Here is a 25,501-nt window from a genome sequence, read left to right as displayed (position 1 = left end):
ATTTACTCAATCTCAATGGGAAGTGGTGGGAGGGGAGTGAATATTTATTGTGTGTAGCTGGGGTACAGGTCCAGGCAGAATTTGGGCAATGAGGAAGTTAGCTTCTTTGTACGCACATCCGGGTGTGAGGGCTGCACTGGTTTCCCGTGTGCCGTGGCTCTTGGCAGATCAGTCCTCGTCCTCCACGCTGCACCTTATCTCTTAGGCCCAAAACCTAGTCCTCGTGCTCACCCTGCTGTAGTTTTCAAGGAGCTGCCATTATGGGCTTTATGCCTGTCATTGAGACCAGTAATAAAGGTAGAAACCAGGTTTGAGTTGGATGCTGCCAGCACTTGGGTTAGATTTCTGCGTCTTTGTACAGTTGGACCTCTGTGTCCGTAGGTTCTGCATCTGGGGACTCAGCTGAGGGTACAGAAGGCCAACTGTGCTGCAGCATTTCATACGAGAGTCTTGAGCATCTGCAGATTTTGGTAGCTGCAGAGGGCGGGAGGCTGGAACCAATCCCCCGCGGGTACCGAGGAATGACTGTATTTCTTTTGAACTACCGATGGGTATCCAATTTGACCTTTCTGCTGTGGAATGTGTATTTGGCCAGCTCCACCCAGGAGCCGTGTCAGGAAGAAGAGTGGTTGTAGGGTCTTTTCTGCTTCCCGGCACTTACCCAGCAACCTGGTCTTGCCTCAGCCCTGAATGGAGGGGTTTCGTTTTAGGTGCGATATTTGGCCTACTAGGTCCTTTCAAACTTAGGCCTCAAGGTTTTCCTCTTGGAGTCTTTTTTTTTCCCTCGTGCTAGTTTTCTAGAACACTCCATCCCAGATAGTGCCACAGTCAGAAGTTTTTCCCCTTCTCCTCTCTTGCTTGCTCAGTCATGAATTTCTAGCAGAGGGACCCTTTCTCCAGGGCCCTGTCACTGCTGGGTGGCAATGAGTCCATCAGGTCCCGTTACTTGGGCAGTGTGCTATTTATCTGAGTCCCTCCTACCTGTAGACCAATCCAACTGCATGTTTCTATCTCCTTCCTTCCTGTCCTCCTTTCCACGAACACCTACTTTGTGCTGGCACCTGTGTCACACACACAAGACACACTCCTTGCTCTTGGGAGACCCATACTCCGGAGGGTCCATGAGACAAGGAATAAAGATCAATATAATTCAGAGTGGTAAGTGTAGTTGTGAAACAATGTACAGATCACAACTGGAACTTGAATTAGATGTACCTCAGCCTGCTGGTGGGGTTTGGTCGGGGGTGGTATTGCGTGGAAGGTGTCCGGGAGGAGGTAATGACTGAGAAGAATTGGCCAAAAGGAGAAGAGAAACTTTCCAGGCTGGTGGGACAATGTAAGTTGAGGCATCAGGCAGGAGGAGTATGCCAAGCACCAAGAAGGAAGCGGCAGTTCAGCAGTGCTGGATTATAGATGTCAAGAAAGATGGGGGCGGGCAGGTGATGAGGTGGGGAAGGCTGACGGCAGATCACAATCCTTGGATGTCATGGAACGAGCTCTGTTTGGGGACCCATTGAAAGTGGCATTTGAAGCAGGGGAGTGACATGGTATATAAAAGAGTGTTAACCACGTACAATTATAATTATCTTGGTTTGGGGGGTAGAAATAAGTCATAGACTCAATAGCAAATAATTTCCATCTTTCACTGCACACCCAAACCAGTCCTGCATGCCTCAGATGACCAAGTTTAGAGGAGGCATATCTTGGTGAGATGGTCCCACAACAGGAAACATAATGTTTTTGCAAATAATGGAGAGAAGGCTGAACTAACTCTCGTGGCAATTGTGTTCCTTTTTCTTTCTGAGACTGAGCTATTATCTTGGAGGACAAGACTTTTTTGAGAAGGAGAGGCTAAAATTTACATGGCACTTGCCCTGAACCCAGCACATCCCATGGTCCTCTCAATCCCATGAGGTAGTTTCCATTATTGTTCCCATTTTACAAATGAGGAAACCAAGGGATGGAGAGGTTAAGTAACTTTGCCAGAGTGACCTAGTTAGGAAAGAGTGGAGCCTGGCTTCACCACCTCAGTTCTGACCCTACCTCCAGACCTGAGCTTCAAACCAGTATGTGGCACAGGGTCTACCTGTCACCCTCTTCTCCCTCCAGGCCCAGAGTCTGTACAACTTGGACGGAGGGTGTGATAAACTCTGCATTTTAAGAAAATAACATCTGGTCTAGGATAATCCCACAGAGACACCAGACAGGACATCCTGTGTAGAAGACATGGAAAGTTTTATGTTCTGTAGCTACTGCCTTGGAATCCCCCCTGAGCTCCAGAGCTTGGACCAAAGGCTACTTAGAGAGATAATTGTTAGGCAGAGGGGTCTTAGAATCTGGCAGAGCACCGAGTATGGAGGAAGTGGCTTCTTTCTCAGTCTTAACCTTGGCTCCTTCCATTCCTTTCTGGTACCTGTCTGCTTCCCATCATGCTTTCCCTCCTCGGGACCTGGAGGGCTGGCTGTTGGAGGGGAGAAGGCTTGGGCGTAGGCGCTGTCTGGAGGAACAAGTCATTGGGCTGCTGAAGCCAAGTCCGTGACCAGCAGGATCCCAGGAGGGTCAGCAGTTTGTGGTTACTTGGCCACTCTTCCAGCTGAGGAATGTGCTTCCCCCTTCTCATCTGTCTTGTGCTTTTGTAAATTTTGACGAGGATCCATGAACAACCCAAAGCTCCAGAGTGGGTACAAGGTCAGCCAACCACAAAGCATTCCCAGCCCCCAGCACATTTGGAGTAAGTCAGATGCCACTTGTGAGCCATAAAAGAGATGATCACGTGTGTGGATAAATGCCACAGGGCTATGGAAAGATGGGTGCACAGGGAGCCTGTCCCAGATTTACCTTCACATCTGGGATCATCTTGGAGTTCTCTGTCTGTCTGTCTGGTATTGTAATCTCAGCACAAAAGGAATGTTCTCACCAGCTCTGCATTCCTGGTTTTGGCCCAAGATGTATGAAAATTATACATTATCTTTCTCCTCAAATCTTGAGAGTTTCATTAATATTATTTATATGATACCCTTCCAAAGATGATTTGAGGCATTTATAATAATATCAAGTGCTATGGACCGAATGAATTTGGGGGAAGGGACAGTCATATGTTGAACCTTAATCCCCGATGTGATGGTATTTGGGGATGGGGACTTTGGGAGGTAATTAGGATTAGATAAAGTCATGAGGGTGGGGACCGCATGGTGGGATTAGTGCCCTTATAAGAAAAGGAGGAGACCTGAACTCTCTCTCTGCCATGTGAGGACACAGCAAGAAGTCTCCATCTGCAAACCAGGCAGCAGTTTCTCACTAGAAATCAAATCTGCCAGCACCTTGATCTTGGACTTCCCAGCTTCCAGAACTGTAGGAAACAAATGTTTGCTATTTAAGCCACTCAGTCTGTGGTATTTGTTATAGAGTCTGAAATGACTAGGATAATGATTCAATAAAGTGATTGAAATAAGAATAAAAGGAGAACAAGGGTGGTGTGGAGCAAGAGGTATTCCATAAAACACAGGCTCAGAGGAGTCATTCAGGTGGACATACGAAACTTAGTTCCGAACATTGGAAGCCAGCGGAGAAAGCAACTGTTCTGAGTTACGTAGGGCTCAGTTGCTAGCAATTGGCAGCCTCCCTGGGCATCTGGAGAGAGAAACTTCCCCTGGCAGTTTTCTCTAAGGAGGAGGAATCATAGGGACGATTATCCCAGGGTCACTGGGCAACTCAGTGGGCAGTGATTTTGTGAAAATACCTTTGCCACAAATTCAGTAAGAGCTGCTACCTTATCCATCTTCATGGCACTCAGGTAAAGTCAAAAGGAACAGGGCACAGACATTTTTGTTGGGCGATAGAGGACACTGAAGGCAAGGACATGCAATATCACTGTCCAGGGTAGTCAGGGAGTGAGGAGGAAAGGTGAGACCAGCATCACGGACATCTCAGAACATTCTCTTCTTTCGGTACGCCCAGTGCGAGGGAACACGAGAAAGGCGGGGAGGGGTTGAGGGTTTCCTCTTGTCTCTGCTGTCAGACTGTCTGTCTCTGTGGTGTTGGGAAAGTCACTTAACTGTGGTCCAGCAAAATGTGGGCCTTGCAGTCCCCCTCTTCTATAAAATGAGAAGACAAATGATGCCCTGAAGCTCCCTTTGTACCCCAGCCTTCTATGATTTGGTATTTTTTCCCCTTCCCTGAGAGCCATAAACTGGAACCCAGTGAAAGAAGTCATCCCACAAAGAAATACTTCACCTTGAAAAAGCAAGTGGCTTTCCAGGGATAAATAACTCGGCAACAGCTGAAAACAAAGGAGAAAGAAAAAGAACCGATTTAATCCGTGCTCTTTCTTTTTCAGTCCTTTCTGTTTTCACTATCCCATCGCTTTTGCTCCTGATTCTGTTTTCTTCTTTAAGTACCTCTTGGAACCTGGCTGTCAGTTTTGACACTGGGGGAGCGTATTTAGCAAAGCGTTCTCACCTTTTTTTTCCCTTTTGATGCTGAATTCCATCAGGTTGGAAACTGCTTGTCTGTGTAAACAGGGAGGAGGGCAGTGCTTCGGATGGGTGTCGAGGAAGCAGAGAATGGTTACGTGAAGCGATGCGGTACATTTCCCAGCTCCTTCTTGTCCTCTGTGTGGGCATGTTTATGTAAACTTCAGGTCTTACAGAAACCATAGTATGTTATAGTATTGCATTGGCAGAAGAGTGTATGCTTGAGGCAAGTGTGTGTTGGACCCAGGCTAGTTTTGGGGTATGTGTATGTGCATGTATATAGGTGGGGGACCTCTGGGGTGGCAGTATTCAACCATACAGGCGCAAGGTGGGATGACAGGCCGGTGGGTATAACACCCGATAGAACCCAAACCGTAGAAAGTTCACTTGTTAAAGGGAAAGGGATATTAAATGACCCATCGGGGGCTTCCACAGATGGCACGAGGTAGCTGTCCCACGGCTTCTCACCAGGTTTGGGATTGTGTTAAGCCGGTCCTGAGAGTTGGCGGTTTTGAGTCAGCATCGTGCATATTTGCACAGTGGGCGGTGAGGAGAATTTTACCATGATTTCAAATGTAAGGAAAACAGATAACTGGGCTCTGATTTATTCGAGGGTCAGAACCTACTGCCATCAAACTCTTGATCCTCAGATTCTCTTGCCCTTAGATGCCACCCAGGAGCTTCTCTGGTTCAGTTCCCCAAGATGCTAAGTCCCTCTGTAATTTGCCTGGGTCCACAGGCGTCCTGGGATTCGTGGATGCAGAGAAGCAGGTGGGGTGGGGAGGGGGAAGGGAGAGTTCTGGGCATTTCTATGATATTATATGCAAGTGCTGTGCAAATAAAATGCAAATTAAAACCGAGTGCTCTAGCACTGCGCAAAGGTGACGCAGATTTGCTTTTAATTTCTCTTCTGTGCAGTTGCGAGCATCGTGGACGCACCCGTGGAGCACTTGTGAGGCGGGGGAAGCAGGGAATGGCAGGGAGAAGCTGAGGCTGCTTTGTGGTCAGTGGTGGACTTGACAGTGGGTCTTCCTGTTTGATGCTTGAGTAAAGTATAAAGTGCAGCTCTTCTGAGAAGAGCTTATGAGAACTGCTTTCACCCTGGAGTTTTCTCTGTACTTAGAAATGAGTGAGGCTTGGGAGAAGGGAGGAGAGGACTTAATTGGGGTCAGGTCAAGGTTCCAATGGGGAAGAAGGTGGTGTTGGGCATTTCTTGCATGTCTGGAGAACTCCACTGAGGAAGGCCCTGGAAGCTGCCTGATCCAAGAGAACATCAGTGATGGGAAAGTCCTTTCTAGAAGGTCAGTGGGAGAGTTAAGACAGTGCTGTGTCAGGCCTAAGGTTGTCAGTACATTTTACATTTTAGTTGATGGCAGCCTCTGATCGGCTCTGAGCTTAGAATGATTTGAGAACTCAGGATGTCAGCTGAGAATGGTATGGGTTGGGAAGGTTGGATCGGTGAGGCGCTGGCCTGCTCCCATCTCTTGGTGTCAGGCTCCGCAAGCCTTCTGGTGAATCGGAATTACTGCATGACTAACTCTTCCCAAAGGGGCCTGAGGGAAGACTCTTCTATTGCAATGACCTTTGTCCCACAGAAGGTTCTAGGGCAGCCTGTCCTTGATGTGTAAACCAGTGATCTGACAGTCACGCTTGGTCAAGGCCAGGCCCCTAAGCAGGACTTAAAATTTTCCTGCCTGGGAGGAGGTCTAAGGGGGAAAAGAAAGGATTTGGGAGACAAAGTCAGGCGTCAGTCATGAAGAGCTAACTGCCACCTCTTGGAAGCTACTAATAGTATAGTTCCAAAAAGAATACTTTTATTTCTTTTTTTTTTTTTTTTTCAGCGTGTTTCTTCGTTGCCCCATTATCAGTCATACGTGCAGGAGCTCCAAGAGAAATATGTTTTAACATCCTGAAACTGAATTATTAAATGGGGATTAACTTGGTGTTGACTTTTCTTCATGGCTGATTTGCAGTATAAACTGGGTTTAAGGCATCTTTTGCTAAACCTTGTGGATTTTAGTAGATCGCATTGGATGAGCCATTCATTAAAGATTTCATGCTGATGTTATTTGTTTAGGCTTTGATGCCCTTTTTCTGTCCTCCCTCCCCTTTTATTCAATAATGATATCTTTCAGGCAGAGAATACCTTCCATCCTGTGGTATTAAGGGCTTTCCATGATGGAGAGCCTGGCCCCATGGCCAGCGGCTAGGCAGGAAGTCAGAGGACTTTGGTGCCCTCGCTGCCTGACCTCCTGACAACCAAGCAGCTAGGATTGCAAGGATGGAGTGGGTGCCAGACTCCCTGTTTGGTAGATGTCTCCTCCAGCTGCTTTTTAAAGACTGGATCCATTAACAAGGGGACTCACCTTTACATTTTACTCTTAAATGCCCAGAGAGAAATAATGGCTTAAATTCATACGGATATGTAAATGTCCAATACCCCATTCTGGTCAGAGAGCAGATATTGAAGGGAAGAGGAAGGATAGGGTGTCTGGGGTTGAGATATACCAGAAGGACACTGGCTTTCTAAAAATCATGAGTCTGAAACATGAGACTCTTTGGGTCTCTTTTTTTTTCTTCATCTACAAAATGCGAAAACTAAAAATCTCTTGGAGTTGTAGGGATTAGTTAAAATTATTCTTGTAACGAGATCAGCAGAGAATAGATGCTCAATATTCCCTTCCCGTGTGCAGACACAGTTCACATAGCTGAAATCAGAGTGTTGGCATCACTTTACATATCAGCCTTACAAAACAAGCACCTCTTTTGATTCTGTAGTCCCTCTCTTTTTCATTGTGAGTTGCGGTGCAATATTATGTATGGTAATTTGCTAGACTCATTACTGTTGGCTAATTTGGCTGTTTCTAAAAGCTGCAGTCCCTTCTGTGGGCTTTGGAGCCTCCCTCGTCAGCGACGATTCAACCTCGTGGGGATTCATCACACAAAGTGCTACCTCACTTTACTTTGGAACACGGTGAAGAGAGGTGATCTTAGCTGGCGTGGAAGCATTTCACACAGACCTCAGCCACATCACACTCTGGTCAGAGGTCAGCCACCAAAGTCCAGAATGGCACTTGGAATGTCATTCCCAGCCCTTTGGGCCCCACGTTCTGTAGCTGAGCCTTCGGACTGTATGTGTTGGAGCCCCGGGCTGCAGCAGCACAGACATCCTGCTGTCTATTTAGAGCCCTTTGGCTGACTGTGCAGAATTCCTCCCTTTGACCCCACTGACAGCAGCCTCAGCCCCTGGGCCACACGCCTTTCAGCTGAAAGCTGCACTTGAGCCTCCAGAGTCATTTCAGTCTTCAAGTGATGGAGACCCTCGCTGGCCATAAATCTTTGAGATGTCTACTCATTCATACAAGAAAGAATATGTGTGAGAGGGAAAAATGTCCAAGGCCTGGACCCCACTGTACGAGATCTGATTTAGTAACTTTGCGATGGGTGGCAGGCATCGGCTGTTTATCCTACATTCAAGGTGTAAAGAGAATGCTCTAAAGGCGCGTGGAGAAGAAACAGTTAATTCTGAATGGAGGCAGTGAAGAAGGCTTCACAGTCAAGGTGATGTCTGGAGCTGGCTGTCTAAGAACCAGGCTCTTCTCCGCTGAGCCATACACATGTATTATGGCGCTTGAACGGACATGACGTTTGCATTTTGCAGATACCTCTCCTTTGAGGTGGTAAACTCTAACGTGCCCTCCAAGACCTTCCCAGTTTCCTCTCCTGCCATTCCCTGCCTCACTGTTCGTGCTCTGGTGTGCCTCTCTGTACCTTGTGTATGCTCTTCCCTGTCTGTGATGCCCTTCCCACTTTTTCTCAACTGACTGACACCTGTTTGTTGTCAGATTCCTTCTTTTGCACCAAGATTGTGCTCTAGTTGATGAACATCCTATACAAGTTTGACGCTCTCTGTTTCACTGTTTCTTTTGAAGAGAGACGTCTAAGGATGGACAGAGTTTGACAGGAGGAGGCGAAGGAGGTTGGGAAATAGCATTCAGCAAAGGGGAACTGTGTAAGCAACAGAGGACAGAGTTTTCTCAAGGACTGGCAAGCCCCGGCGGGCCTCAGGGCATAGGGCTCGGTCAGGGTGGTGTATGAGGCTGGGATGGGGGTTTTAACAGGCTAACCTTGGACCTGGGGCTCTGGTGTGGGGTTTTCAGCAGTACTATGATGTGATCAAATCTATTTTAGAAGAGAAAAACTGCACTTTCGATGGCAACATGGAAACATCTGATTGCTTCAACAAATCTCGATTTGAAAGCCATTTTGGAACTAATTAAAAATAAAGAGAAGAGGCCAAATTTTTTAGATGTGTGTCCTGTGTGTGTGTGTGTATTGAAGCAATTTAAAAGAACTCACAAGCAAGTTAGATTTTATCAGTATCTATTTATGTATGTATTTTGAGTGGGATTGCTAAACTGGATTTTTAGTCAATTCTCTCAAGGTTTCAACTATTTCCAACCAGGCTTTTCTAGCCAAAGAAATATTTAGGTGGAGAGAAGAATAAACGTGCAATATTTTCTCCTGTTGTTCAGGGTGGCGCCCCAGACTTGGTGCGCAGATTCCAGGCCCATATGTTCGATGCGCTTCTACCAGCCACGCGAACTTTATGTTTATCCCGCCTCTCCTCCCGTCTGCCCCTGGGGAGGGAGTTTTCTCCTGGGCTCGTGGCTGAGAACCGCCACTTGGAGAGAGTTTGCCTTAAAGAGCTGGAAACCCTTGCCTTTTCATTTATGGATTTGATATGCAGTGTTTCACCCTCTCTCTCGAGGGGAAAAGTATCTCCATTTTTACATACAAGTAGGTGGAATTTACTATTATCCACTGATCATGCACCTCGATTTTTTTTTTTTTTTCCAACACAGCACAAGCTTTATTCAGTGGCCAAAGAATGGAGAAGCGGGAACTAAGTTCACAGGTCAACTTCTGATTTTGGTTTTGACGTGGATGCCCTTGTCCTTGGGAGGCCTGGGAGCTTATATTTGGCAGTGGGAGAAAAATGAAACTTCATGCTTGTTTAGGTGATATCATTAGATTATTTCTTTTTAAGAAATCATTATATTTGATTATAAAAGGGCTTCATATTTATTATAAAGAATTCAGAACACGTAAAACATCAAGAAGAAGAAACTAAAATCATCTATCATCTCACTATCCAGAAATCTCTGTTAATGTTTGGATTCCAGCCTCCCATCTCCCATGTTTTTTTTTCCCTCTGCCTATGTATTTTTGTAGGGATCATATTATAACATTTTATAATCTGCTTTCACGTTTGACAATTTATCACGAGCACTTTCTCGTGTCATTAAAAGTTCTTTCACATTTCCAACATTGTTTAAATGGCTGCATAATATTAAATTGAATTTATGTACCATATTATCCAGGTGTTGGACATCACTGATTTTCTTTTCTTTAGGGATTCGGAGCTGAAACTCATGGATAGGTTTCAGATTGGCATCCATGCATCCTCTGTAATTGCGTGCAAACAGTCACGCGCATTTGACTTTTATGGGGAGAAGGACCATATCTTTTATTACAGAGTCAAAGGCTTAATTGCTGAAGGGTCAAAAATGGAGGAGACATTTACTTAAGTCAGATTCCTAGAAGGGAAATTACTGGGTCTAAATGGTCTGTACACTACCACCGGCAGTAGCTAAGGGTGCTTGTTTCCCTGCACCCTGGCCGACCCTGACCAAGCAGGACCAGCCCTCAGCATTACCCCATTGAGATTTATCATCAGGTTAACTCGTTGTACTGACTCTTTACTTGTAATTTACCCTCAAGCATTGTTGAGTTAGTGCTGCAGTTGGAGTCACAAGCACCCCAGAATACTGAGGTGTTTGCCGAGGTTCAGCTGAAAGAGCCTGGGTTTGTAACTAGAAGATCTGGGTTTGTGTTCTGTGTCATCATGGCCACTTCCCTTGCTGGGTGGGCCAGACAGTGTGGTGGGTAGGAACTTGGTCGCTGGGTTCAGACTTGATTGTGTTTCCACTTGGTGCCTCTGCTTCCAGCTGTGTTATCTTGCACAGGGTGTGTAAGCACTCTGTGTCACAGTTCCCTCATTTATAGAATAAGGGTCTAACATTAGTGCCCATTTCACTTGCAGGGCTGTAGTGAAGACCAACAAGAAAACCCTTGTATGGCACTTAGCTTCGTGTCTAGTGCATAGTGCGTGCTCAACGTTCATTACCGATCGCTATGGGGTGGACCATTCTTCAGGTCATTTCCTCTCTCTGAGTCTTAGCGCTGATGTTGAGAATCATAGCCTTTTAGAGCTGGAAAAGGTCTTACTGATCTTCAGCCCACATCTCTTATTTTACAGATGAGACAACTGGGTTAGGCGTGGTGATGTGACTTGCCCACATTGAAACATGGGTGATCATGCCTCCTTGTTCAGAGGGTTCAGAGGACCAAATATTGAGTGTGAAGTTCTTTTAAACTCCTACACATTAATCCGATGTTAATTAATCATGCACTGTCTGTATGGCCCCTGAAAAAAATAAAACTCAATAGAAATTGGCTAAGTGGAACTCTAATTGGTTAAATGGACGCTTCTTTAAGCCCTTTGTTCCCCTGAGGACATCTGCATATAGCTTTGACCCAAGAAGTGTTTTTGATATTGCCAATGAGTGTAAAAAGGGCGTAAATCCCAAGACACCAGGCTGGTGTAGAGGGTCATCTCTATCCCTGGGTTGTATTTGCTTGTCTGTGTAGGTTCCTGGGTCTTGTTCATCTCTGAGAACCAACAGTTTGCACACATTTTGAGGGAATGAGCAAATGAATGATTATATATCTAGAAGAAATAAAGGGGAATGATTTTCATCATCAGGTGTTTTTTAAAGTACAAATCAATCAGACCTGTTATCTGGCAGGTGTGGATTGATGCCACAGTCTGAGTACTCCTGCTGCACAGGTGGCCTTCGAGGTGAGAGGCTGCCTGCTCTACTCTGTATGGGCCTTAGAACCCCCTCACTTGTCTAACCTGTCTTTTACTTCCCTCTCTGCCTTTTGGTGTATAACAACTAATCCTACCGCTGATTCACTTTCCTGAGCCTGGCTTCCAACTTTTAACACAGACCCCTCAGTGCGGTTCTCAGAGCTTTGATTTATTTTTAATTTTTATTTTTATTGGAGTATAGTTGCTTTACAATGTTGTGTTAGTTTCTGCTGTACAACGAATCGAATCAGTTATATGTATACATATATCCCCTCCCTCTTGGACCTTCCTCCCAACCCCTGCCAGCCCACCCACTTAGGTCATCACAGAGCACCGAGCTGGGCTCCCTGTGCTATACAGCAGGCTCCCAGTAGCTATCTGTTTTACACATGGTAGTGTATATATGTCAATATGAAAACAGTGTTTCCAGAATGGGCAACTATGATTTAGAGCTGCTGTGAGAGAGATGTTTCCGGTAGCTGTGCTCATTTTGATTCACTCCACAGTGTTCATTGCAGCACTGTTTACAATAGACAGGACATGGAACCAACCTATATGTCCATTGACAGATGAATGGATAAAGAAGATGTGGCACATGTATACAATGGAATATTACTCAGCCATAAAAAGAAACGAAATTGAGTTATTTGTAGTGAGGTGGATGGACCTAGGGTCTGTCATACAGAGTGAAGTAAGTCAGAAAGAGAAAAATAACTACCGTATGCTAACGCATATACATGGAATCTAAAAAAAAAAAAAAAAGGTACCGATGAACCTAGTGGCAGGGCAGGAATAAAGATACAGATATAGAGAATGGACTTCAGGACATGGGGTGGGATGGGGAAGCTGGGGCGAAGAGAGAGTGGCATTGACATATATGCACTACCGAATGGAAAATAATTAGCTAGTGGGAAGCAGCAGCATAGCACAGGGAGATCAGCTCAGTGCTTTGCGATGACCTAGAGGGGAGGGATAGGGAGGGTGGGAGGGAGGCTCAAGGGGGGGGATATAGGGACATATGTGTGCACATGGCTGATTCACTTTGTTGTACAACAGAAACGAACACAGTATTGTGAAGCAATTATGCTCCAATAAAGATCTATTTTTAAAAAAGAAAAAGAAAAGAAAACCCCCAGAATCCTGCAGAAACATGATGCCAAATCCTGCTTTCTATAGTTGGTTTATGTTGGTTGTCTTTCAAAGCCAAAAGGAAGTGTGACTGCCTTTGCAAGGCATCCCTGCCCATCTTAGTCAGCTGTGAGCAGCCGTACAGAAGAGTGGTTGGGAGTACAGGTTCAAATCCCAGTTCCACCACTTACTAGCTGTGTGATATTAGGAAAGTTATTTCTCCTCTCTAGCCAGTTTCTCATGTATAAAATGGAGATGATGACAGAACTGACCTTGTGGGGTTGAAATGAAGACCAAAATGTTTAGAACAGTACTTGCCGCAAGTAAGCATTCAGGATTAGGCATCATCATTATGTTTAATAATAATAAGAGAAGCACACTTGGCCACACTAAAAGTCATAGACGATTAGATATTGCCCAGTTCACTTGCCTCATTTTTTAAATGAGTGATGGGCCCAGACTCAGTCAGCTGGTACATCACATACATGGAAAGAGGCAAGCCCAGGCCCTGAACCCTCCTCTTCACCTCTAAGCTAGGGACAGAGATCTGCTACTACTTTACATCAGTGTTTCACGTACCTTTGATCGGTTTCTCCATGCTGATGGTCACATCTTTAAAGCCACCACCTGTGCATTATATCTCCATCAGTGCCTAGGACCGTGCTGTAGACCAGACGTTGGCATTGAGCCGTAGCTGGCTGCTGGGTTACTCAAGCATGGGGCTGTGTAAATTGGAGTTATTGCTAAGATGGAGAGTATTAGCAACGTCTGGAGTGTGTAGCGGAACGATAATAAAATTCTTAGATCTTGTATTAGTAACTTTAAACCATTTCTAACCATTTTAACTGTGAGCAATGGAATGGACAGTTATATAAAACGGTAGGGTTTTTTTGGTTTGTTTTCTAAGAGTTTATTTTTCTGTTTGATCCATAATGAATTTGTGTATTTTTTTTTTTTTTACTTTATCTAATATTATTTTATTTATTTATTTATTTTTTGGCTGTGTTGGGTCTTCGTTTCTGTGTGAGGGCTTTCTCCAGTTGCGGCGAGTGGGGGCCATTCTTCATCACGGTGCGCGGGCCTCTCCCGTTGTGGAGCACAGGCTCCAGACACACAGGCTCAGTAGTTGTGGCTCACGGGCCTAGCAGCTCCACGGCATGTGGGATCTTCCCGGACCGGGGCTTGAACCCGTGTCCCCTGCATTGGCAGGCGGATTCTTAACCGATCTCTTGTGGAATCCTGCTTACTGCAGTACCGCGGGGGACGTCATGCTGCACTGAATTTGTGTATTTTAAATAATGGTTTCTTTTAAAAACATTTTCCTTTTTCACATTTATTATGTATGTCTTTAATTCACCTGGAATTTATTTTTGAATATTTAGTCCATCTAGTCTTTCCTCACTGATTTGCATTGCTCTTTCTATCACATATAACGTCCCAATGTCGACATTGGTCTATTTTTGAGACTTTTTTGTTCATTTTTCTATTTTTCCAACTCTATGCTAATGCCACACTTTCTTAATTATTGTAGATTTTTATAAATTTTGCTAGCTGTTTCTATCACAAAAGGTAAGGTAAGCAAGGAGTCCTGGTCATCATCTGATCTGGGTAAGAGCGCCCTTTGCCAGCCTCCAACCCTCTACTGTAGAAGTCAAAAACCTCAGTGCAACCAGCCTCCATCCAGCCATACGGCGTCTGTCAGCAGGAGCCCTGGAAATCTTCCCATGAGATGCAGTTAAAGTGGCGGTATTTAAGCAGAAGCTGGTTATAAATTTAGCAGAGATATTGGAAAAAGAAGGCTAGAATAAAGGAACTCCATAACCTTTAGTCCAATGGTTCTCAGGTATTACCATGCATCAGAATCACCTTGTTAAAACAGGCTTGATAAAACATGGATTGCTGGGCTTCACCCCTGAGTTTCTTATTCAGAAGAGAGGAAAGGGCAAGAATTTAGTTTTCTAACAAGTTCCCAGGTGATGCTGATGGGCTGGGGACCACACTTTGAGAATCTCTGCTCTAACGTCTCTTAAGTCCGAGAGTCTGTGTAATCCTTAACACTCCTTGAGAGGCTTTTGTTGTCTGCTGTGTTCTCAGCACCTAGCACAATGTCTGACCCATAGTAGGTGTAGTGGGCTGAAGATGTCCCCACAAACACGTCAGGTCCTAAACCTTGCAACCCGCCAGTGTGATCTTATATGGAAAAAGGGTCTTTGCAGTTGTGATTTAAGATAAGGATCTGAGATGAGGAGATTATCCTGGATTATCCAGATGGACCCTAAATGCCATCACAAGTGTCCTCATAAGAGACAGCGAGAGGGCTTCCCTGGTGGCGCAGTGGTTAAGAATCCACCTGCCAGTGCAGGGGACATGAGTTCGAGCCCTGGACCGGGGAGATCCCACATGCCACGGAGCAACCAAGCCCGTGCGCCACAACTACTGAGCCTGCGTTCTAGAGCCCGCGAGCCACAACTACGGAGCCAGCTTGCTACAGCTACTAAAGCCCACACGCCTAGAGCCTGTGCTCCGCAAGAGAAGCCACCGCAGTGAGAAGCCCGCGCACCACAACAAAGAGTAGCCCCCGCTCGCTGCAACTAGAGAAAGCCCACGTGTAGCAACGAAGACACAACACAGCCAAAAAGAAAATAAATAAATAAAAATTTTAAAAAAGAGACGGAAGGAGATCACACACACACACACACCCCCCCCCACACACACAGATGATGTGAAGACAGAGGCAGAGATTGGAGTAATGCAGCCATAAGCCAAGGAATGTCAGTAACCACCAGAGCTAGAAGAAGCTTTTTCCCTTGAGTCTCTGGAGGCAGTGTGGCTCTGCCGATACCTTCATTTCAGCCTAGTGAAACAGATTTCATACTTCCGGCCTCCAGAACTATGTGAGAATAAATTTCTGCTGTTTTAAGTCATCAAGTTTGTGCTAATTTTTCACAGTGGCCATAGGAAATGAGTATAGTAAGTATTCAGTAAACATCAATGAAATGAATCTAGATGCAGGTATTAGGATGCCCATTTAACTGATACATAAACTGAGGGCTTGATGTATCTGGTCCAAGTACTGTACATGTTTACTGCAAGGGAGACCCAGATCTGTCACTTACTTCAGTTTCCATTCCACCAGCCTGGTGGTTTTCACCCCCATTTGCACATTAGCTCAATTAAATTTGAACCCCTGGCCATGGGGCCTATGCTTTGTTATTTTTTTAAAAGTTCCTCAAGTAATTCTTATCTACAGCCAGGGTTGAAATGGCCGAGACCAGGCTCGTCATAGAATCTGGCTTATCCTCCCGATGACTCGTAAGGGAGGCTTTGAGTCTGCAAAGTACTCCTATAAAATTTAACCTCCACCGCGGCCCTCTGAGGCAGGCAGGGTGGGTGCTGTCCTCTTTTTCCAGATGAATTATGAGGCCAAGGAGAAGTTAGATGATGCAGAGTGGCTGGTCCTCCACCCAGACTCAGCCCTCTGACCCACACCCAGCGCTGCTTTTACCGTGTGGCACGTCACCAGCCCAAGCAGTAATTTGTGACTGTGTGCACCTAATGACATATGCATGGATTGTTGGTCCTGAGATTCTGGACACTGGAAACAGGAACACTTTTATATATTGAATCACTTAAAATGTGCGATGGGAGAAACGGTCGGTGAGCTTTGAGGCTAGGGAAACTTGGTGACATTTCTTCAGAAGGCATTTCCAATTCATCCCACATCAGTGCCTGGGGCACTTTGCATCTGACTCTTTGGCCGGGCTTGGGTGCCCAATGGCCCCAAATATGTGTTAGCGTGCTCATCAGCCCTAGGATCCCATCTGGGGACAACTCGATCCGCAGTGCCGTTTTGTTTGTATAAATATCAGGGCTGCTGGCTCTCGTTTTCCATCAACGATCAGAGAAAAGTAGTCGACCACACTTTTTAGGGACTTTGGGTCCGTGGTGTTTAAGGTGTATCAACAGTACCCCTCCCCTAACTCCAGATGGACACATAATCATAACTTCATAAATGTAACCACAAAAGATTAGACGAAGGCACAGGGCAAGGAGGCCAGAGTCTCTGGTGTGGGTGTTTTGAAAGACACCCCCTGCAGGGGGCCAGAGGTCTGTTTGCTCTGTCCACTTGGCCCAGCTGCCAGCTCCTATGATTCACTCTGCCAATCGGATATTACTTAGTGATTTTTATGGAGTTAAAGCTAAAGGAAATTTGAGGAAGAGATCACTTCCTCTATTTTAATTACAGTTCTGAGACTGCACCACTGCACATCTGTAGCAGACCGGCTGCTGGGCCAGCACTGAGGCCCCATGAATTTTAAATATCTGGAGAGGTTTATTTGAAGAGCTGGGTCATGACTGCCGCTGCTGTCTGAGCGTGTGTGAGCGCGCGCAAACGCACACACACACACACACACACACACACACGCAGGCACGGTGTACCTCGTACAGATGTTTGAACAGTCCCTGGAGAACACACATTTTGTGTTGTAATAAAGGAAAACACAGTCCTCAGCTGTAACCTAGGAGACATGGGATCCCACCAGAGATGGAATCTAACCGCATCTTGGCTGCTTGCAGGAGCAGCCCAGGACGGCCTTTCCTCCTGCAGGCGTCCCATTGCCTTGTAGTTCCCGGTGGCAGCTGCCTGCTGTTCGCTCACACATAAATCCCTGGGGAGAAATAAGAGCTAAGTGGTTGTTACAAAGGGGTGAAGGCTTTGACTCCCACGGCTAGTCACAGAAACGTTTCTGGCTCTAACACACGACAGGCACTGCTCATTCCATGACACCTTTCTGCCCCTCACCTCTGAGCATATTTTGGAATCACAGGACTGGAAGGGGATTCGGGGGGTGGGGACCACCTACCCATTCCCCCAGTGCCTGTCAATTCTTCCTCTGTGTTGGCCCAGCCCGGGAGAGCTGTCTACCCAGGCCCCAGCCTGGGATGGGCATAAATATTGTTATCTCCATTTACTAATGTGGTGCTAGAGCGTGTTTGTTCCAGGGGAAATGACAGCGGTTTTAAGCCTAGTGACTTGGAGGTGATTTAAACCCCCTCATCTGTATTTGTTTAACACACTTCAGTTTTATTATTCGGTTTTCATACAGGAAGTTAATGAATAACTCAGTCTGGCTCTATGGCTATACAACCAAACAAGGGACCCTGGCTGGGAGTTCATTCTCAGGACAGGCATACCTCGATTTACACAACAGTGGCATTCTTGGGAAATTGGCTCTACGTCAGATATTTGAAATAAAAGAGTTTTTAGAGGAATTTAGTGGTCAGTTGGTTTGTTGTTACTGTTACTTGTTTGTTGTTGTTTAGTAGAACCAAGAACGTGGATAACTTTTCCCTAATTGACTTCTACAGATTTGTTGGGAATAGAGTATTCCTCAACAAGACTCTTGTATTTTCAAGACTCAGGCGGCAGGTGTGGCCCTTGTAGGAGGTGTTGCCTGGGAGGTGGAGGAAACAATACTGTTAGCGTCTAGAATTTTAGGATGGGAGACGTGGGTGGGAAGACCCAGCTTCACTCTTCCTGGACAAATAACTGGAGTCTACCAGAGCTCTAGAATGCAAAGGAACAAAAGAGTTATCAGACGTAACTCACTGAGGGCCCAGTTCCAACTAAATCTTGTCACTGCCTCATTTTTGGCAAATTAGTTTCTGAATTTGGGCTTCTCTCTTTAAGGAGAGGGGTAGTCCAGACTCCAATTTACCTACTGGGAGTGGAGTGAGAAGGACTTCAGTGCTTCAGGCCCCAGGGAGAAATGAATGGTTCCCTTCCAGCGTCAAATATTCTTTGTAGACACAATCTTGCAAATGCTCAGAACACCTCTTAGAGGTATTTAAAAATGCAAAAGGGGCTGTCTTCAGAGCTGGATAGGCTGCAGTTGAATCCTGGTGCCACACGTGATCTGTTTTGGTCTCTGGCAATGTGCTTTTGTAAACCTCAGTCTCCTTACCTGTAAAATGACTCTACGGTAATAACCCTGCAGGATTCTTGAGGACTAAAGGAAAGTATGGAAAGTGCTAAGTCTAGCTCCTGGTACATGGTGGGTACTCTCCCCTCCACCCTAGGTACTCTCGTTCCATCTTTACTGAATCAAGGGAAACTGAGGCACAGAGAAGCCAAGGGAACTTGATCAAGGCAAAGCCGAGTGTGGAATCCTCAGATTCTGGTTTTTGAAGCTGTGTGCTTCCATCGCCCAGGTGCACGGCGTTGGGGTAATTTAGACCTGTTGAGGGTCCTTCACGAAATGAGTCAAAGGAACTGGCAGGTCGACCCACCCTGGCGCTTCCCTGGCTCCTGTCTTCCTGGTGTGACCTCTGAGGTCCATCAGGGCACTTCCTGCACAGATCCAGAGCCTGCCAGGAGGAAAAGAAGGACACTTACATTTACTGAGTGTCCACGTAACGGGTGCTTTACATAAGTTAACTCATCTAATACAAGAACCTTCCAGGGTGGGAATTATTGAACCTAATTTTATAGATGAGGATATTAAGGTTCGGGGGTTTTAGGTAGTTTGTCCATAGTCACAGAAGTAGTGAAAGTGGTGATGGGAGGGGTCAACTCAACCCCCTGGACTTGAGACAACAGCCCTGCTGCCAACCTCACCTGCCCCTGCACAGCGACTGCTCAGGGGTCCTGCCTCCTCTTGGACTGAGCCTTTGAGTCTGTATAAGTCCTGTTTTTGTTTTTTTTTAACTGGCCAAGGAGAGGGGCTGCCATTTCTCTGATCAGCTAGTCACACTCTGACGGACTCCAGAGAGCATCGCATGGCTGGGACATCGCATAGCCCCTGCCCTTTCTCCCAGTTTCACTCCAGACTACTGAGCCACCTCAGACATACAAGGGCCCATCAGGCCAGAGGAGGAGTTTGAAAAAGCAGCTTACAACGCTTCTGTTAGTAACCCGTTGCTGTGTTTAACAACCCGTCCTGGCTAGAAACACTTCCCTACTTGCAGCCTAAGCCCAGCCCGTCAGGCGGAGCCCATTCCCTTTCATTTGGTCCTGGATGGAGATGCTGAACAGCTGGTCCTCACGGGCTCCTTACTAATCCTTCATGGGGAAGCCCATATGCATGCATTCACCTTGGAGATTTCAGCCTTCTCTAGTCTTCTGGGCAAGAAGACTGTCCTCCCTGGCAGCCCTGAGACACAGAGCAGCTCTTGATCAGAAAAGGCCTGCGGCATCTCAGAGCTGTCCCTTATTTCTTTTCAGAATGGTCCCTGGTTTTGTGGACGTCATGGGAAGGGACAAGAAGAATTATAGAGTGATAGTGTTTAGACTGGAAGGAATGTGACATGCTATCTCATCCACATCTCATTTTACAGAGGGACCTCATCCCACAGGTCCAGACTCACTCAGCTTGGGTAGTAAATAGGGAATAGAGTTCTTGCAGAACTTTCTCTCCCTGAGGATTTCCTTCCAGGTGTGGGATGGGCCATAACTGTGAAGTGGAGATGAGAATTCTTTCATTTTCCTCACTGGATCCCTGCATCCTGGCTGGAGATCCTGCTGCGTATTTCACATGAACATTTAAATCTGAGAAATATATTTATTCTTTTTAAGAAGAGTACTCTGGGTGTGTGGCTAAGGTTTAAAGGACATTCTTCCAAACAGCAAGCCCTTCTTACCTGTCAGAGCTTGGCAAGGTCAACTTCCATTTTTCCTGTCAACCCGTTTCACAGATGGAGAGACTGAGACCCTCCGGTTCTCCTGAAGGCCATGGGTGTTTACCCCCTTCGGTAGCTCGCGGTGCTGGGGGCCATTTCAGGCCGCCGGTCAGAAATCTGAACACTTTCTGCCAGGTCCCTACACGCTCTTCTCTGCGGGAAGGAAGATCACCCAGATGGAGCCTGCCTTTCTTCGCACCTGGGTGCCCAGGCGGGCACCGTGCGGCCAAGGCTTTATAAAGGGAAGGACTTGCCTGCTCTGGCAAACCTGCTTGCGCTCAGCAGAGGTGCCCATAAATCTTGCTGAAAACAAACGCTTTAAAAGAGGAGGCAAGTTTAAGAGGCCCTGTGGGCATATTCTAATCAGTGCTCGCTAATATCAGCCAGCTCGGATTTAGAATGTGATGTTCCCAGTGGAGGGGGCCTGGGTAGGCACCATGTAAAATGCCGCCGGCTGTAATTAACTCTGACCTCCTCCGCTTGCCGGCTCCTGGCTCTTAATATTAGCTTTGACTCCCAGAATGAGCCTTCTGTGTTTGTTGTTGGGATGCGTTCTTTAAAATTCATGGTTAGCAGCCCTTCTTTCGCTCCCATCCTGACCCAAAATACACACACACACCCTGAGCCAAGGTGATCGATGGTATCAAATGAAATCAGTAATCAGGTAGATCTTTGCCTTGAAAATTCCATTTATCTCAATAATGCCAATAATCCCTACATTTATAGCTTATACTTTGCAGTGTGCAAAGTGATTTTATATATTTCATTGTTCCTCATTACAACCCTTTCAGGTGGGCAGGGCTGGTAGTATGTTCATCCACCAGATGAGAAAAAAACAAAGGCCAGAGAGGGGGACGGGTGTTTGGCATCCCCTGTGTAGTGAGTGGCTGAGCCCTTGATTCAAACTTAGGTCTTTCGATCTCAAAACTGTTCCTTAAATACTGGTGTTCAGATGGACCATAGAGATAGTTTGTCGTGTTGGAGGTTGGGGTGAGGGGGAGCGAATTTGGTCTTTTCCTTCCTGCCAATTGAGGCAATAATTATTCAGCAATTTCTTTCTTCTGCCTCCTGGCAACAAAAGGATATTAGACATAAAGTAAGCATGGGCTTGTGGTGTGTAATATCTTGTGGACAAAGAGAATGATGAGAAAATTCTACCTAATCGTCTGCGACCATGAATGTGTGTTTGTGTATATTTTATTGGTTAGAAGAGCCATACATTTGAAAATGTTCTGAGAACCTGCTACATGCTGGGCTCTGTTCTGGCTACCCAGATGTGCTATCTCTGTTCACTGAGTTACATTAGAGCTGGAGGAGACAAACCAGGAATAAAGATGCAAATAAGAAAAACAGTGCTATGTAGGGTGATGTATAGAGTGACCAGATGGGTACTTTAGGGTGGGTGATCAGGGAGCCTATTGGGGCTGAGATCTGAATGCCAGAGGGAGCCATCCATGTAAGGGAGGAGGAGGAAAGGGGAGGGGGAGGGTGAAGAGGGAGGGGGAGGGGGAGGAGGAGGAGGGGGAAGAGGAGGGGAGGAGGGGGAGGGGAGGGGAGGAGGAGGGGGAGGGGAGGGAGGAGGAGGAGGGAGGAGGAGGAGGGAGAGGAGGGTGAGGGGATGGGGAGGAGGGGGAGGGGGAAGGGGAGGGGGAGGAGGAAAGGGAAGGGGGGAGGGGGAGAGGAGGGGGAGGGGGAGGGGGAGGCAGAGGTGGCAGTGGTTGCTGGTTGTTCCAGGCAGAAAATATGGCCAGTGAAAAGGCCCTGTGTTGGGAACAAGCTTGACCTATTTGAGCCCAGAAAGAAGGCAGTGAGGCTGGAGCTGAGTGAAGGAGGGGAGAGTGGCATGATATGGGGTTGGAGTTGGTGGCAAGGATCAGACTGGAAGTTTAGTAAATCAGAGTAGGGATTTTGGATTTTATTCCAAATCCAATGGGAAATCCTTGGAGGGCTTTACACAGGGGAGTGAGCTCTGATTTACATTTTCAAAAAGACCCTCTGGCTGCCCTGTGGCAGAGTTTAGGAGGGCAAGAAGTGGAGGTACTAGTGGAGACAGTGAGAAAGGGAAGAGCTCTGGACATGATTCAGAGGCCTCACGGGACTGGTTGACTTAGATGGCAGGGTGTGGAGGATAAAGTGACTCCTAGGTGGGTGGAGACCCCACTAACTGCCACGTGGACAATCTGGGGAGTAGACGGGGGCAAAGAGTTCTGCTTGGCCATGTGAAATTTGAGATGTGTGTTTTACATCCAAGTGGAGGTGTCAAATAGCAATTGGATATGAGTTTGGAGTTTGGAAAAGGGTCAGAGATAGGGCTTTGGGATTCATCAGCCTGTAGATGGTATTGAAAACCATGGGGATGGATGGATGAATTGGGTAGAGTGTGTGGAGGGAGAGGAAGCAGAGGCCCAAGACGCAGGGTTTAGTCTCCAGCAAGAAGCAGGAGTGTCAAGGCAGGGGACTGGGGGTAGAACACGCTATGAGCTTCCTTCTATCCACTGCCGGAACCCCACTCAGCGGTTTCACAACTGTGGGCTATTGATCACCATGGCCTGAGTGAGAGGTTGATTTATCAGTGAAAACCCGTTGCGATCTCTTGGGGGAAGACCCTTAAATTATGTGGATAGTTTAAAAGTCTGTAGAATCACTTATCGGTCAACAGGTAACTTACTGAACATACACTATTGGTTAGGTGGTATTCTGGGCAATATAGCTTCATTTTCAGAGGACAGTGCATTGTGGCTTCACACACACACATTTACACACATGTGTGTGGTATTATTACTTGTGGGTCCATGTGCTTGAGTGGGCGTTCTGTAACAGACAATCACCGTATACACATAAATGCAAAAATGCATAGTTGCAGCCATCCTCCGTAAAGCCTGCTTTCTGCTCTGTGTGGAGCCACCCTGAAAGTTCCCTTGTCCTCACCTCCAGCAATCCTAGAGTCTCTTCTGTCTCCTGGGGATGGAGCTGGACTCTGTTGTTAAGCTCTGTGTTTGACATGTTTCCTGGCTTCCATGTTTGCTGTGGTCACCTCTTAAATCTGCAGACCTGAATCCATGAACATTTAGGTCACCGGTCCAAGCAGACTTCAGCTCACAAACTGGTTGGAGGTGCTGGTCTGTGCTTTGGGGTTGGGTGTAGTTTCTCAGCTGCAACTTTTCAGTGGAGATGAGGGTTCAGGGAAGCCACATGCAAGAATCTTCAAGAACTAGAGCCTTGGAAATTTTTTAGGAAGTTTAATATCTTGCATTTGTAGATGAAAAATGTCACCTGCTATATCAGTAAACAAAGGATGTTGCAGCCATCAAACCATTAGCCAGTGTAGCCACCCCCAGCTATGCACTGTGAGGGGATGCAGGATGGAGAGAAAAGCAGGATGCTGGCCCTAGATAGTTAAGGTGCATATCAAAGGAGTGATTTTCGTAAGCCCAGACTCTTGCATCTTCCCATACACAGCTAAATTCATTAACTTGAGATGTCTGTTTTCTCTTTAATTAATAGTAATCTTTTGACTTTCCGACTACCTGATTTTTGTTGCAAAAACTCCTATATATCCTGGCCCCTCCCTTACCTCTTCAGAGCCGTCCCCTCAGAGCTATCTGAGAGACTGCCTCCCGGGCGTAAGTCCTCAGCAAGTTTTCCGAATAAAACATAATTTAAATTTTAGGTTGTGCATTTTTATTTTTCAGTCAACACAACTTTCTCAGAAGCAATGAAAATATTTTCTACTCCTTATCCCATTCACCCCGACAGAGCCCTGGAAGTTCATTGAGAGTAAGAATTGTTATTCTGAGTTTATGGAGAAGGCCCTTAACAGAGAATCCCGTGTGAAGTCCCAGAGTTAGCAGGGGATGCTGGTGGGACTCTAGCCACCAGGGCCAGTTCTCCATATCTCGGAGTGAAGAGGTGCTTTCTCCTACAGGAAAAGTATTGCTCTCACGAAATTTGCAGAGTCCATATGTAAGGACCCCAATCTAGTCTCCGGACCTTAAATTCCTGTTCTCCACCAACTGTTACAAAAGGGTCCAACTAATACACAAATCCTGGGGTATTTGGGTACAGGATAAATGGGATAACATGGAGGCGGGAGAGGGAGGAAGGAGTGAAAGCTGTACGAAGTAGCAGTGGAGTTCAATGACGTTTACGTTTGATCTGAGATCTATGAGCCTGCTTCCATACCTTTTGCCCTTTCTACCTAGGCTTATACATTCTGCAGCAAAAAACGGACTGGACCACAAAAACATGCCTACTAGTTTATCAAGCTGGCTTTCTACCTGGGTACACAAATGCTAGTAATACTAATGATAGCCATGGCTTTAAAAATAACACTGACAGTGGCATTTCCAAAAATTAAAATAACTTCAAGTTTGAACTTTCACGATCCCGGTCATAGAAAGTCTACGACAGCATTGAATAAATGTAAGAGGTGTCATTTGAGGTGGAATGGTGAGACGTGGAGGTGAATCCCAGAACTCCACACCCTTCATCTCTAAGCGGTCAGCCTGCAAACCGCTGAGGACCGGCCTCAGAAGATGGCTCGTCAGAGCAGGGGGCTTTGGGGTGGGGGGCAGTTGTTCTTTAGGGTTAGGATCAAATTTAAAAGCACCACCATTTACCTTGGTTGCTAAGCCCTCCTGAGCCCGAAGTGAGGAATTCTGATTGGCAGAATCTGTAGGAATTTAGACAAGGGGAACAGCACGGAAAAACGGGAAGCTTAGGATGGGGACCCTGGCTGCAAAGCAACACAGTGCTTCAATAAGCCCGAATCTGCTGAGAATACATTTTACGAACATGCAGCTAAGTTGGCTGCCTTTGTTTGGGGGTTTGTTAAGCATTATCTAAAGAATGCCATGGTTCAGCCTGCTCGGTGTGAAGTCTAATTCTTCCCCTTTCTGGAGCCACGGCCTGGTGTGTTCAATTTTTCTCTCTCCGTAGGGCTGCAGGCGCTCTGGTACTCCAGCCAAAAAAACACTCATATTTTAGCAAGCTTAGTCCCAGTCTGGTTGCCAGGCAGTAAAACGAGCACTTGCCTGCCCCAGGGAGAGGGGGACCGCGAGATGGAAAGGGGTCATGTAAACGGCTCACTCGAGCCCTCCCCCTAAATCTCCGCTTGAGAGTCTTTGGGGCAGTTGATATGTTTATTGATGTGGAGAGACACTGCTGCATAGGCCCAAACTGTGGTCGTTTGTCAGAACTAATACTACAAATTATTTTTATTATTATAGAGATGCTAATCAGAGGATAAGTTTGCCCTCTGCCGCTTCTGGAGGGTGTTAGATAT

General features: G+C 46.4%; 1 protein-coding gene across 1 annotated transcript in view; it reads left to right on the top strand.

Annotated features, from left to right (window-relative positions):
- Positions 1–25,501, top strand: part of LMX1A (LIM homeobox transcription factor 1 alpha) — a 148,426-nt gene that overhangs the window by 47,155 nt on the left and 75,770 nt on the right. The gene's annotated exons all lie outside the window — the stretch shown is intronic.

Source organism: Phocoena phocoena, chromosome 1 (genome assembly GCF_963924675.1).
Source record: "Phocoena phocoena chromosome 1, mPhoPho1.1, whole genome shotgun sequence".
Classification (NCBI taxonomy): domain Eukaryota; kingdom Metazoa; phylum Chordata; class Mammalia; order Artiodactyla; family Phocoenidae; genus Phocoena; species Phocoena phocoena.
Note: the sequence above shows the minus strand (reverse complement) of the source record. Positions and strands in the feature narration are given on the sequence as shown.